Below are 15,793 nucleotides of genomic sequence, written 5' to 3'. Positions count from 1 at the left end.
CACTATAGCATGTTAATATATTTTATTCAACAAAGACAAAGTCAAACAAGGAATGCAGGCAGGCAGTCGGTGGTGGTGGTGCAGCATCTTTTTGCCCTCCAACACATGCAGGGAAGATCACAATTCAGATAAACCTCTAGCAAATTGATAATCAGTTCAACATCTTAAATTTAAAACAGCCTCCATCAATAGAAATATAGCAAAATAGATATTGAAGTTTCATAGCAGATCAAAACCTGAAGTCCCATTCAGTCTGCCAATTTTAGAAACTGAGCATAACTGATGTCCAGCTGTCCATTGTTCTACAATAGTGGTCTACCTCGTCTATCCAGCCTTCTTAGAATGGGTCTCGGGAAGATAGCTCAGGGGCAACGTGCTCGCCTTGGAAGAAAGACGACACAGAGCAATGCAGGTTCGATCCCCGGGTCAGCGCTTAGAAACCTCTGGGTATTAAGCGCCTAATAAATAACTTATCATATAACTACTGATTCTTTACAGCGTTTCTAATGGAGGTGAAAGACGTGTTCCAAGCATCCCCTACACATTTTGTGAACACAATATTTTCCGATATTACTCCCCAACTAGCCTCGTCACCACCCCACATTGTGATACCTAGCTCTAGAAGCAAAGCTCTGTAGAAAACATGTTTAGCTCTTGTTTATTCACTTTAAGCATTGACATTTCTTAATCCTGTCCCTAAACCTTTTTTTTATTTATTTACTGTACAAAGTGTACAGGATTGAGCATCTACCCCATACAACTGGTGATTTGGTGCATTACCCATTTTGGCAGTTCCTTCCTTCCTGAGCCAAATATTCCTTACGGGAATTCAGAGCACTATCCGCGTAAAAAGGGCACACTAGTGGCAAACGCACCGTGCACAAATATTGCTAATGACATATGTACCTGTAGGTGCAAGTGAAATAACTAACATTACATAATGCTCGCACTGTGTGGTACTTTTCTACAAGCCAAACACAGTTTGCATATACACAATCACATTGGTGACTGTGCAAATAGGTTTGCCCTGTATTTGCACAGTCACTACTATCATTGCGGAAGTGCAAACACCACCACTAGTTTTGCTAAGAGTGCTCTCCTGGACCACAGATGTAGTGCAAGCAGCCAAACTAATGTAGACCCGGAGAGGATAAAAGTGAAGTATATTTATGGTCTCATAAAATAAATCGACATCAGATTTAATCTGCGGGCAGTCATCCAATTTAAAAGGACTCTTTTTGCAACTAGTAGTCTTAAGAAGATTTTATAGAAACTTGTGAAGTTCCATGACTTACCTCATAAGGTGCTTGTAGAAAGTAAGACATTAACAAATTTACACCATAGATTTTCCAGCCATGACTTGTAAGATTTGGAAGATAAGACTATGTACACCATTGCGATACAGCACAAGGTTCATTCATCTAAATCATGAGGTAAATATGATTATTATTGGTGTACTTAAATGTTGTTACCCCAAGGTGAAGCAATGCAGCTGATATGATCACAGAATGAATGCTCTGTTCAGTGATGCTGTAGACCTCATTTAGGCTTGGACAAAATACAATGAGTTTTATGATGGTACAGATCTTTTAATACAATATTTCAGAAGTGCAGCAATGAAATGTAAGACAACTACCAACCCATCAGACATCAACATTGAAACAACGTGTTACTGTAGGAAGCCTGCAAAACGATTAGAAAAAGAAACTGAAAATCAAAATACAGTCTGAAAAAATAATTAATCTTCAATCACCCCCTTTCTAGGAAACATTCCTCCAGTACAAGCCTCTAAAACAGTTCTAATATGCTTAAGACGGGCTGTCTTTGTTCCCAGATCTAATACAGAGCAAACTTGAGTTGCATCAAGTACCCACATTTTGACACCTGTCCATAAGGCCACATGCTATTAAGTAACTATAAGGTCTCATGGGAAGACTGGCATAGAGGAGGAATTCTGCCACCACAAATGCTCTTCTTATACCATTGCTGCATTCAGCATAAGGCCATGGGCAGCACATTGTTGACCAAGTATGGGACATCGAAGATGTTATGGTGCGTGTCAGTAGTCGAAGTACGAAAACTGAACCCAATGTTATTCTGGAGGTCATTGGGACAGAATATAAGATTATGCACCTCAGAGCAATGTGGTGTCATCCTGTTAGATCAAGCTATAGCTTGTTGACAGCATTTGACATGGTCTGAGGAAGATGTAGGCTTTATATGGGGAGGAGTATTTCGGTGAAACTGTCAAATAGACTTCAAGCAATTGGTGTAATCTCAGTTATGTTCACTGTCAAAGAGGAACATTAACAGAAACCTCAAATTGCTGACCAGTCCCCCATAGGAACACAGTCTCTAATATGAGACTCTATATTAAGTGTACTTGAAGGTGTACTTGAAGGTGATCTGCATCTGTAATTTTGCCATACTATATTCACAATTAAATATGTATTTTCGTTCCTCAATTTATTTGGAGGGCGTTAGGATTGGTCTAACAAAAAGCGTGTGCTGCAAACTCATCTCAGAACAGGTCATCATGCCATGTTCTTTCTGGAGAGGAGCGCCTGCTACCTTTTTTGAATATTTGTATTAACTATGCTTGCTGGGCATGTGGCAAAATGTCTGTGCTGCTATGGAAGCCATATTGCTAGAGACATCCAATTTGTTTACTTTTTTTGTTAATCATTAGCATATGAAATACATACATTTTCCTGAAGAATTCACCTTTGCCTCAAAAGTCAGAAAAAAGGAATCAAAGTCTTGCAAATGCTGGAGATACACGCGAGAGTGTCTCCAGTGCTTAACCCTTCAATGATTTTACAGCTCTGATGGTGGTCGTGGAGATATGTCTCTCTGGGCTCAACAATTGTTGAGGTGGGATCAAAATTGTGTGTAACAATTGAAATAACTTCTCGTATTATCAAATTGGAAAGATGGATTTTGGGATTCTTAGCTCATGCCACCATGGATATAACCACGTTTCAGTAAAGAGGGAGAGTTACCATTTTTGATAAATTCTGGCATAAATACTTTGACCTTTACAACTGATGCTTTGGATATAGTTCAAAGGACCAACCCACCTATTGATTGAGCATTTCATTTAGAGATGGATCTCCATACTCAGCACTGTTTACATAATCCTGTGCCGTTTATAACATTTCAGTCCTGTGGAGAGGAAATGGGGAAGGCAGGATGAAGACTCTAGTGTAAAAGTGTCTTCTCCATAGGATTTAAGGGGAATTGTGTCTAAAAAGTAGATTTATATATAGCATGGCCCTAGCTATAAATGAGTGGCGCTATCTCTTAGATCACCAAGTCTGACCAAAGGCCAATTGACTTCAAAACTTGTCCCATCTACAAAAGACTCCAACATTAATGAACTGTTAAAAAACAAAGTTACCCTTTGGATCCAATCCTGCATTTCACCATAGAGAGGCAAAAAACAGCAGGCTACCTCTGTAAACTGCACTTGAACTTTTCTCCAAATCAACAAACGGCAGAGGTGAAACAGATTGGGAACTGACAGCTAATAAGCAAGAATATTAAACTCTGTATAACAGGCAAAATTTGGGAGATACACAAGCAGAGAAACCCATAAAAAGTAATTATGAATGTAGCCTGTTCTTCTAGAAAAGTATAACGGAACCTTAATTCCCAAAACAAATAGCTAATTCATTGCATCTATATGTCAGTTTGGTATAAACATTTATCCCCCCCCATCCTTTTTTTGCTGACTCAAAGTTATATACTTTTGTTGTTTCCATAAGAACGACTACTCAACAACTTTACAGTCATCAAAATCATCACCTAAAATGTGTACAAGAGGAGCAGATTTGTCGAAAATATTGTGCTTTGTTAACATTTTTCCACTTACCACCATCACTTTGAATTTCGTTTTTTGGAAAACAGCACTGTACCACTTGCTTTCTTTATACATGGCCTATCATTAATTGAAAATATGTGGCACTGTTGAACAATATAAAATGTCATCAGGTTTGACAACGAATGACAAATCTAAAATGCCCTAACATCCACGCAACCTTTTTAGAAGTTCTAATATTTACAGGGGGAATACCTCCCAAAACACTAATAAAACTTGCGTCTGAACTGAAATTCTCCCCTAAGCTCCCCAAAGAGAACAAAATGAAAAACAACCGTGGGAAAAACACTTTGGTTCATCCTACCCACTCTTGGTCCAGCTGCCCTGTCCTCGGCCCCTTAAAATGTTTTACATAATGCTACTACCTCTCCCCACACCTATTGCAGGGTCAGAGTTCTAGAACGTATTCTGTTACACTTCTACCTCCAGCAAATAGTAGTCTCTGCTCTGAGAAGGACGGGAACTCAGCCAGGAGTTTAAATAGCGGGTCTGGTCTATCAGGAGATTTTACAAAAAAGAATGTAATTAGGGAAATGGCCAAATAAGGTTTGTGTTCAATAGGGCAAGGAAGATCCACTCAATATGAAGCAGATACAATTCCAAAGTACTGTATCAAAAAGAAGACATTTCGGCTAGAGTTTTGAGAGGACTGTCCAACAAAAGATGTCATTAACACATTACTTTTGTGGCTTTTATAGAAGCAGTTCAGCCCTTGGGGAAAAGCATTATGTATCCTGCGGGTGAATAGTGGGGCTTCAACTGTCTTTAATAGGTGTCCAACAGGTTAATAGCACCAGGTTTTGTGGTAATTCAGAGGCCTCTGGGGTGGGTTGTTTACTTTGATTGATCCTATGTTAGCCAAGCGTATGGGTTAATGGTGAATTGACAAAAATCACATAATGCTGTTCAGATCTTTTTGGCTATTTTTAAACGCTGGCGCAGCAGCATTCCCGTTAAGTGTGCCATGCAGGGAGTAATTTGATGGGATATTGGTGGGGTAAGGAGAAGCAAGGCTGAGCCACACTTAAAATATAAAGATATGTAAAAAATGACAAACCACTAGTATAGCCCAAATCATCTTGAACACATTATTCTGCACAGCTTTACTATAGCCAAGGAACAAATATGGCAATTGCATGGATTTTGTCCACACCTCAATGGTGGTAATGGCTTTCGCTTATGGAGGTATTTTGCAGCTCTCAATGTTGTGCAGTGTATGTAACTTAACCTACCTTATTGTGAAAATAAGCATTGCACCATTTTCAAGGCTTCTCTTCTCTGGTTAAATCTTGATCTTCTATGAGTTTCGGTAGAGTCTCCCTGTATTTCACCCACTCTTCTTTTAAGATCAGGAGATTTTAGGTTACATTTTGATAGTTAAGGTGAGAACTCACCAACACTTTGTTGGCCTCGTATGAAATCCTGTCTACCTGGTGTTTCACAAGTCTGCCTTACAATTTCCTGGTAATTATAATTTACCCTCAAAATCTCCCTTTAAGGTGTGTCGTGACCTCACAGGAGTTAGCAATTTTGTACCCATTTTAAGTTTTGTAATCAACTTGAGTGCTGTGTTCTCTGTATTTCCTTGATATGGTCCTTTGCAAGACCTGACTGTCAGAATTCTGATATTAGTTTGGGGCTTATTCTGGTGCTGGCTCGCAAGAGGGTGGCCATAGCATGGTGGAAGGATCCCCTGCCCAAAACAGAAAAGTGGTTAGAGGATGCAGCCTACTGTTATGACTTCAATGGGGGGTTTGTTCGCACTATGCCTTTACACGCTCGTCACCCAGATATTTGGGGTCCCTATGTGCGATATTTGCTGACAATACCAGGCGCAATCTCTGACGGTTGATGCAATGTCCTGTTTGTGTTCTGTTCGATCAAGACTGTACACTTAGACGGTGGTTCTTTGATGCTTATCGCTGTATTTTTCTATGCTCCAATGTTGTCCTTTGTTTTTTGCTTTTATATAAACACATAACAGAGTTCAAAGAAATTATTCATATGTGCTAGTTACTTTTACTTTACTTTTGTTCATTTACTTTTCTGTATACCTTACAAGCTTGGAGGACTTGCACACTCTCCAACAACTGAATTGCAAAGTCGGCACCTCTCACTTCCACTCACTTTGCAAGCACTCTTCCTGGCAATTGAGCAGGAGATTGATGCACACACCAACTCTGATAGGATTCCTCTTCAAATGCTGCCCTGCCTCTATGAACCTGCATATTTTAGTCACTTATTCCAGAATGGTAAAAACATTTAGCAGTATGTCACAAGAGAGAAAGTACTTTTTCTTTAACTAAGTCATTATTCGCTTCCATTTTTTTACCCAAGCGAAGCTAAGAAAGGAGAGCGGATATAACCCCTTTCTGCCCCAGTGAAAACTTGGACAGACCTCGGGTAAATCTTAAGCCAGAGATTTTTGGCAATGCTTCATGAAGCTTTACTGTAAGATTGGATGGCAGACAGTGGGCACATCTATTGCGCCAATTTGTTTGTATCTGCCATTTTCATGTTAAAAGAGGCTGTAGTCTTTAGTCCACGATAAGTTTAAAAAGAGTTGAACACAGCTTTCTAAAGGCACAGGTGTAGTCAGAGTACAAGAAACAGCAGCATCTACTAACAGATTAATATGCCATGATAACAAGCAATAACAGACCTCAAAACCCCAGACACGGAAACAGTGGGCATGGGAAAACCATCACAAATTTGCTTGAGAGAGTATACTTCAAAATAAGTGCATGGACTTTGATGGAATAATACATAGGCCAATGTATTGATGGAATCACCCAATGGCCAGTAACCTTCATTTAATGGCAAAAAAAAAAGAAATGACCACGGTGGAATGATTTGTATTTTTAAGATTTGATGATAACATTTGCAAACGTAGAGGATCCTATGCAAGAGAAATACATTGCTTGCTCCAAATCTTTTACATAGTAGCAAACCTTTGGCTGACCCATCAGCCAGAAAAGGGACACTCCTTAACCTTTTGCTCCCTCTTTGCTACCGATTGAAAATTGACATAACATACAGGCAACAATGCAACTAACAAGAGTATCTTTCTTCTCTGACAGGCCAAAACAAAAAGGTGCTGCATCGGCTGGTGTTTCTACATCAGTTATGAATAGTGAATTGCTATTGAACATGCAACTGCTATTGAACATGCAATACATCTGCATTTTCATATATGGGGTAAAGTACCTTCGAACATAAGAATAAGGCAAGTTAGAAGAGTGCTTTGATCTAATAGAAAAGCATGGCTGCAGTCCGAGTACCTTTATAGGTTCCTGGAACTCAGAGGTGACTTATAATATCTTTTTTTATGTGTGGTAGCATGTTGTCCCTTTGTGATACATGGTCGGTCATACAGTCATCCCCCTTTAATACCTGGCATCTCGCTGAATCTACATGAAGATCTTCCAGTTGTTTCATATCAATTTAGAATCGGTTTGGAAAAAACATATGCATCATGTAATACAAGTCAGAAAAATAGTCTAAGCATCTCAAAAACTTTGGCAGTTTAAAATAAATGATAAAAACAGGTTCCTGCTCTCCCATGTGTACAAAATAAACATACTACGGTAAAAAGTCATGTGCCAGTTAAAACAAAATCATGTCTGTAAAGTGTTACAAAGATATTGAAAAAGGCACTGCTGTCTTTTGTGCGGTCCCTCCGCTCCCTGTGAAAGCTTGAGGCCCCCAAAGGAAGGAGGATTTGAACACGAGCAGGTCTCCCGAGCGGGAAAGCCTGCTGTGGCAAAGGGTGCCACTGTCTTTTGCTGTCTGGGGCTGGATGGGGTTGGTAAGCCAGCATATTCTGTGGAGTACTGTCTTCTCTGACCATACTGAGAGTCTGCCACACGGCTCCACCTCGTGTTGGCTACTGTTGGTAAGTTCGGGTGGGGTTAGACTAAGGCAGCCGCTTGAGCTGTGGTGGCATTCCTCACTGCAGTACTACAACCACAGTACTAATTAATTAATCAAATATTTACTTCTGTGCGCTGCCTATCTGTAACACTTTGGCAATTTAAAGGGCGCTATTGTTTTATCTTCCAAGGACCTCAAGGAATGTTAAAGGTTTCTTAAACTGTTCCATCTGTCTCCTCAATGAAATCCATCAAAGCCCTGATCAAACCATTTAAAAAAGGAGGGGAGTGCTGCATAGAGGACCACTTAGAAGCGGTGCATGATATATTTAAAGCCCTCCAGATACCTAAGGAACAATACAGACAATATTTTCATTTAACGCCGGATGCCCCCACAGCCAGTATCATTAGGGGATTAAATGAACAGCAGAATATTACATGGGGTGAGTTTGAAAAAGAAATTACGACGTCATTTTTCCCCTTTCCAGTCATTACAGGAGGCGAAGAAAGTTGCTTACACAATTACGGCTGGGCCTAATACATCCCCTCGCCAGTTTTTGCAAGACTTAAAAAGAGCTTTTTCTCGTTTTGATGTATCTTTTGACCTCAATTCCAATGAATGTAAAACTGCTTACTTATATGGGCTACAGAAAGATATCATATCACAGTTGGTCCGTGAATTTGACCGTGACAAGTCCCTTGAATGGATTGTACACCAAAGCACACAACTATATGAGGTACTCTATTGTCAGGGTAGAGAAAATGATAAAATGAAAGACACTAGACCAAAATCTAAAGAACCCTTAGCAACAGTGATGGAAATCAGGTCAGCCAAAATGTCCCTTGAGTCTGCTCAAAGTCCAGGTAAAAATAATTTGACACCTGAACAAAGGGGTAATCAACAAAGGTCGTCACTCTCTGCACCAATGTTTCAATCACATGATCCTAGTAATAGGAAGTGCTACATCAGCCCAAGGTACTTGGGAGATAGGCCCCGGGCAGGATATCGGCCTGATGCGGCAGGTATGAACAATAACCAGAGACAAAGTCAGGATCAAAGAAATAATGGTCCCTACCAGACATTAGGAACACAGAGCAGATTTGATCCCAACACCATGATATATGGTAATCAGGATAGAACCCGATATGTGGATCAATTTACTGATAATGGGAATCAACATAGGGGTCAGTACCCACAACATGAGAGAGAGGACATGAGGCAGAATATGAATTACGCTTCACGTCAATACAATGAATCACCACTACCAGGGGATGGGTGCACCTCGCTCCCCTAGACACATGAATCAAGAGTTCAGGAACAATCCCAATAGAAATCACTCTCCTGAGAGGTATCAGAATAGATTCAATCAGGGGGAAAACAACCGATATCGATCTAGGCCACAGAGAGAGGATTCTAGAGAAATGAAAAGAGTCCAGTGTCTCGAGGCCCAAGTGAAAATGTTGGCTGAGCAAATAGGAAAACTTTGTACAGCACAAAAACAGTCATCAAAGAAAGTATTTATGATACCTGCAGCACCAAGAACACAGATTGCTCTGATGTGATTTTGCATAATGACTCGGAGACTCCTAACGATTTAAAAATGAAAGTACCAGCAAATGGGCATGTGACAGAAAGGGCAAATACTTATAAAAAAGAAGTTCGGTTTAACCTAGCGCTAAATCAAACATTGGAGATTTGTACCAATGAAACAGGAAAACCTGAAATTCCAAAAGAACAAAGACTAATTTAAGAAAAATTACGCAGGCATGGGGAATACCAGTGAACAGGGAGTAAGTGGGGATGCTATAGCTCCTTCCCTGGGCAATCAAAACAATAACCAAACACAGGCAGAAAAAATAAATACTCAAAAGGAGGGTACAAGTCAATCACCTGAAGAATTCTTTGAGACACATATTTTTGAAGAAGTTAAAAGGACTGGTACCATACTAAATGATTACAAATGCACAAAGTTAGACAATGACAAATTGCCAAGTGATGTTGTTACACATGTTCAGTTGGGGGATTGTAATGTGACCTCTGATGATACCTGGATGGATGGGTGAACAGTGGCCACACTCCAAAAAACCTCTGAACATGGGGAAATGAATAAAGTCTCCCACACAGAAATGAGGGAAAAATGTCTTTCCATTTACCAATGTGCTTAGCCAAAAGTGAAAAAGGCCTGAGAACGGTGAGTCCCGAAATCAGTAAGAATTTGCACTTCTTATGTGTATTAGAGGAAGTTGAAGACAGGTATTCTGCTCCCATCACTGTGGAAGAGAAATGCAATACATTTGCAATGATTGATACTGGCGCACAGGCCACAATTATGTCCAAAGAATTGGTAAAAAGTATTAATGAGTGGAGATCTCCACAGAATCAGATCACAGTGAGGCAAAATTAAGGTCCCGTGCATAATTTTAACGGGGAGGAGATGCCTATTATAGGCGTTACCGAGGTTGACATAAAGATAGGAAAACACAGAATGAAACAGGAGGTATTGATCACATCTATTTGTGAAATTCCATTTTTGATGGGGATAGATTGCCTCTCATAGATGGGGTGAATGGAGTACTGTGGTCCTTAACCAAAAAAACCATTGCGACCTAAGAAAATAAAACCACAGAACAGCAATATAAATGAATGCCACACCGTTGCCAAAACAAATGATGTAGTAGAGGTATACCTCCAGAATAGCTGTATACCTAGCGTCACTGTTATCTTGATGTGTCCAGATAAAATGCAAAGTGAAAATGAGAAACAATCTGTACAAATGTATTTAGACCCTAGGAAAAAATGGCAAACTGCAATAGATGAGCACACATTACATTTTTATTTAAAAGAGAAGACATGCAAACAGAATACTACTCCTAAAGCAGACACAGAAAAACACATTAATACTCTTGCTGAAATACATATAGAAGATGAGCAACCATGGGTTCACATTGGTATAAATGACCATTCTAAAGTAATAAAAGCCACCTTAGCGCTTGAACAGGAAAGAAGCTTTATTAATGAGAAATTACTGCAGGAAATAATGGAGAGGGAGGAGATATCAACATTTAGAATTAAGAACCAATATGTATCTGGTTTGGACAGTCCAGACTTTGAAAACCGAATTGCAGGCAGATGCATGCTGAAGATTAGTATTGGGCAGAAAACAATTTACCATAATGTGTGGATAGTGAGTGGGACACAAAATGACTTACATTGGTAATGATATCATGCACAGAATGTGTATGGTGTTCGATTTCCTTAATCAAAAAATATGGTCACGGCTAGGTGGGCCTGCACCTGAATTAGAAGACAAGAGAAAGGCTTATCATTGCGCACAACTGGCCCCATATGCAATTGAATTACAGCTGAGGAAGGATACTATTATCCCTGCATTCCCCAAGCAGGTTGCAATAATGCTGAAGTGCAAAAATGGACAGCAGATGAAAGATTCTGATGCATTTGTGTGCTTGAATGAATCCATAAAACAGCAAAGCCTGGATTATGAATACATTACATTGATAGATGTTGGGGAAGGGTCTGTAAAAATTATGGTGAATAATAGAGGGTGTCAAGATATTCATTTAGAGGAGAAATTCTTCATTATGAATGGCCATACAAAAATCACATTATACTGCAGATCTAAATAACATGGTGATTGGAAATATCCCTGAAAGGTATGTAGATGCCGATGGTGTGTTGCCAGAATACCTGGATTCTCAGCCCAAAGGGATTTTTTAAATTTAATCTGTGTACCCTTATAATTCAAAGGAGACAGTATGCTGTCACAAAGAGGATTATATAGCATTTGACTTAAATGAAAATGAAACAGAAAACGAGCCCATTGAAGTGGAAGCTGATATGCCAAAATATTTTAAAGTGACAGCTTTACAGAGAGACACAGCCACACAGTTAGAAGAAAGCACAGAGATTCCTCCACTGGAAGATTTCCCAGAATTTTCAAAAATGGTAGAGGAGCAGATTTTATCGCCAGATGCATGAGACAGCGATGAGGATAAAAATGAATTGAGAAAAATATTTATTGAGTTTAAAGATGTCTTTGCTAAGGATGCATACGATTGTGGACTAACTAACTTACATGTTGCCACATTACCGGAAGGGTGTAGTAGAAGCCCAGTATTTGTGCGCCAGTATAGATTACCACTGGCATGTTTAGAGTCATTGGCAGAGATAATCAAAAATTTGGAGGCTCGGGGAATTATCAGGCCTATTCATAGCACATCCAACACACCTATTCTAGGTGTGTTAAAGCCAAATGGTCAATGGCGTCTGTGTTCAGATTTGAGAGAACTAAATAAAAGAGTGCCAGTGTCCAGATGGCCACTGCCATTCATTGATCAAGGCCTGGCTCAGGTGCATGGCTCCAAGGTGTTTACTACATTAGATCTTACATCTGGATATTGGTGTGTGCCATTGGCAGAGGAGATTCAGAACTTATTTTCATTTTCATTTGATAAGACCCAATACGGATGGGTTAGAGTTCCATTCGGGTACGTCAATAGTGGAGTGAATTTGGCATATTTTTGAGAAAGGCTATGCCTGATGCAGGATGATGTCCTGATAAAAAATGAAAGCTTAAAAAGCCATTTTGATGAAATTAGACATGTTCTTGGCCAATTGCAAAAGGCAGGTGCCAAAGTATCCTTACAGAAAGCACAATGGTGCAAGAAAAAGGTGAATTTTCTAGGCCATGAAGTGACTGAACATGGACTAAACCCACAAAAGAAGAAAGTAGAGGCCATACAAAAACTAAAAGACCCAAGAAGTGTGAAAGGTTTGAAAATTTTGTTAGGAATGACGGGGTATAAAAGAAAGTTTATTGAAAATTATGCTGAAATTACTTAACCATTGACTAAATAACTGAAGCTGAATACACCCTGGAAATGGGAAAAAGAACAATCTGAGGCAGTGGCTAAATTAAAGGAATGTCTTATAAAGGGACCATGCTTAGCATACCCCATAAAGAATAGGGATTTCTTTACAGAAATAGGTTTCTCTGAACATTGTATGTCAGCAGTGTTATCACAAAAACATGATTTGAATCACAAAACCATTGCTTATGCAAGTAAGGCATTTTCCCAAGTTGAAATTAAATTCAGTGAATGTGAAAAGGCCCTTTTGATCACTGTGTGGGCGCTACAGCATTTCCGCCGCATTGTTCAGGGAGAAAAGGTAATTATTGAGACAAATCATCAACCATTGCAATTTTTAGAGAGTAAAAGAATTAGGTCAGGCAACCTAGCACAGTACAGAATTACTTCATGAACACCGGCATTGCAAGGCTTTCCTGTAGAAGTGAGATATGGCCGGGGGGGGGGGCGCTGTTGAGCGCAGAGCAAGATGGCCGCCTGAGCGTTCCTCTCCGTGGCAGGCAGATCTTACGATCCTTCGTTTGGCACCTTCCTGCCTGGTACTCAGCCCTGGAGGGCACAACTTTGATTACTGAAGAAATTGGGCACTACCCGCCCCGATCCCGATCGAAATCGGAGCCGGGAGCCCTGAGATCTGGACGTCTCTCTCCCCTCCCCCATCGGCGCTGCGGCTTCGTGCCAACATCGAGCCTGACGGGGGGGAGACTTGCTGAGCCTTTCTCACTCGCCCGCATCTGCTGTTGCTTGTCCTGCGGAGGCGGGCCCGTCGGAGTCGCGGCCCCATACCTGCTACTGGACCACCCCCGGCTGCTGTGAGGTGCCGCGGCTGCACGACCTTCTGGAACCCCCTGTTCGCGTGGGGGAGGGCCTGCCGGAGGCTTTGTGGACCCGATCCCCTCGCCTGCTTCTACTGTTCCGGGTCCCGCGGGGCGGGCCTCTGGAAGCCGCGGCCCCCCGCTCCTGCTCTTCGACCATCTCCCGCTGCTGCGGGGGGGGCCGCGGCGGCCCTGAGTCCCGACACCACGCTCAGGGACTCCTACAGAGTCGCCGTATCCTGGCCGTGCGGGTGGGCCCTCCGGAGGCTGCGTGGGGCTGAGGCGCGCCACAAGACACCAGACGCCGTGCCCCCCGGCGGGCCCTGCCGGTGTACACCCGGAGTTATCGGGAACGTGGTGGTGGGGTGCCCCTCACCCTCCCCCCACCCTCCCTCCTCTTGGATCGGACACTTGGCGCACTTGGACCCCCCCCCTGGAGTGCCCCTCCGCCATCACCTGCTCGCCTCGTCGGGGGCGCCCTGGATCTCACTTGCCTCTGGATCGCCATCTCCTGAGCGGTCCCAGGCCTGCTGGATCACATGGGACCTGCCAACCAGTGCGCCCTGGGACTTCGGGTGCTGGCTCGCAGGGGGGACTAAGGTACGTCAAGGGGAGGTGCTGCTGCGCGCCCCCCCTGTCTGGCTTCGTGACCCTGGGGCAAACATTGAACACTGTTCTTCCCCCGTGCCCGCTGTGCCGGTACTCCCATAAGCACCAACTTTTTCGGTGTGCCCCCCTGCTTGGTGGGTCCCCCTCCTCTCATTTGTTCTACTGGGGGCACCCCTGGGCCTTGCTGGTCATCCATATCCCCACTTCTGGGGGTCTCCTATCCCTGGGGGGGCCGCGGCATTCTAGGGGCCACCACTCTACACGGGCTCTGCCTTTTACCTAGGTCCTGCCTCGCCCCGCATCGCTGCTCCCGGGACTGTGTCCGGCCCGCCCCTGCTGGGTCAAGCATACCTGAACCCCTACATCCCCGGCGATGACCGGGTGGCATCGTCCACACTCCGGGGGACTCCTGCTCTTGTTCTCCCCTGGCATCGCCCCCCTCTGGGCTAACTAAACTTCTAAGCTTCTACAATCTGTACCGGCAGCCGCAACATTCCCAATTGTTGATCCATAGCCTCTGGCTCCTTCGGGCTACCCCCGGATCCATACCACACTTCTATATACTGTGCCGCGTGGTGCCTGGTCCGCGTTCCCCCGTCTTTCTCCTTGTGCTGTTGGCCCCCCCCCTCACCCCGCCCGACCTTCAACACTGCCAGGATGACCAAGGGGGGCGCGAGGAAACAGAGTTCCATCAACATGTTTGCGAGGGCGGCGGTGAGTTCGCCGGAGGAGCCCGCTGGGCAGGCCCCTGCCGCTTCATCTGATACAACCCCGGGCTCCCAAAACATGATGGACTTTATCCGGGAGGGCTTCACCGCACTCCACTCAAAATTAGATGATATGAACGGCACTATATCCTCTATTAAAGCCCACATCGAGAGAACGGATAGCCGAGTGTCGGAGGTCAAGACACGGGTCGGCTCCGCTGAGGACGCACTAGGTGCCCTGCGCTCCGAGGTTGTCGCTCTCTCCGGCCGAGTCCTTGAGGTGGAAAAGAAGAATGAAGACTTGGAATCCCGCTCAAGGCGTAACAATCTCCGCATTATTGGGGTTCCCGAGAACGAAATCCATGAGCCGATGGAGGATTTTGTTGAGCATACATTGCTGTCGCTCCTGGATTCACCCAAGCTTTCCTCCCATTTTGCTATTGAGCGGGCACACCGCGCCCTGACGGCTAAACCTAAGCCCGGGGCTCCACCTCGGCCCATCATAGCCCGAGTGTTGAACTACCGTGACCGTGACGCCCTCCTCAGGGCCGCAAGGCTCAAGGGCGAGATATCACTGGGTGGCGCGAGAATTCATCTTTACCCGGACTTTTCAACAGCCGTCCAACGTGAACGCAAGAATTTCCAAGCGGTGAAGCGAAGATTGCGAGACCACTCAATCAAATACGCTATGCTCTACCCCGCCAAACTTCGCATTGAACATGCTAACCAGGTGTTTTTCTTCACGATCCCGGAGGAGGCCTCCAATTTCATTGACGAACATTTCCCTGGCTGATCCCCCTCCTCCGACCACGGCTCTACAGTTACCCTTTTGTGCCCGACGGGGAGAGGCCAGGCCCGGCCGCCCCCCTGCTTCGGGACCACACTGATCCTCTATTCCGTAATCTGTTTGTTCTGCTCATTCTACATATATGTGCCATACCACCATGTGCAAAAACTTTGCCCTAGTTACTGGTAACTCTATTGTGGGCACCTCTTGTTCTACTGGATCTGCCGTAGCCCGGA

The sequence above is a fragment of the Ambystoma mexicanum genome, chromosome 3p (assembly GCF_040938575.1).
Source record: "Ambystoma mexicanum isolate Mex_15411 chromosome 3p, UKY_AmexF1_1, whole genome shotgun sequence".
In the NCBI taxonomy this organism is placed as follows: Eukaryota; Metazoa; Chordata; class Amphibia; order Caudata; family Ambystomatidae; genus Ambystoma; species Ambystoma mexicanum.
Note: the sequence above shows the minus strand (reverse complement) of the source record.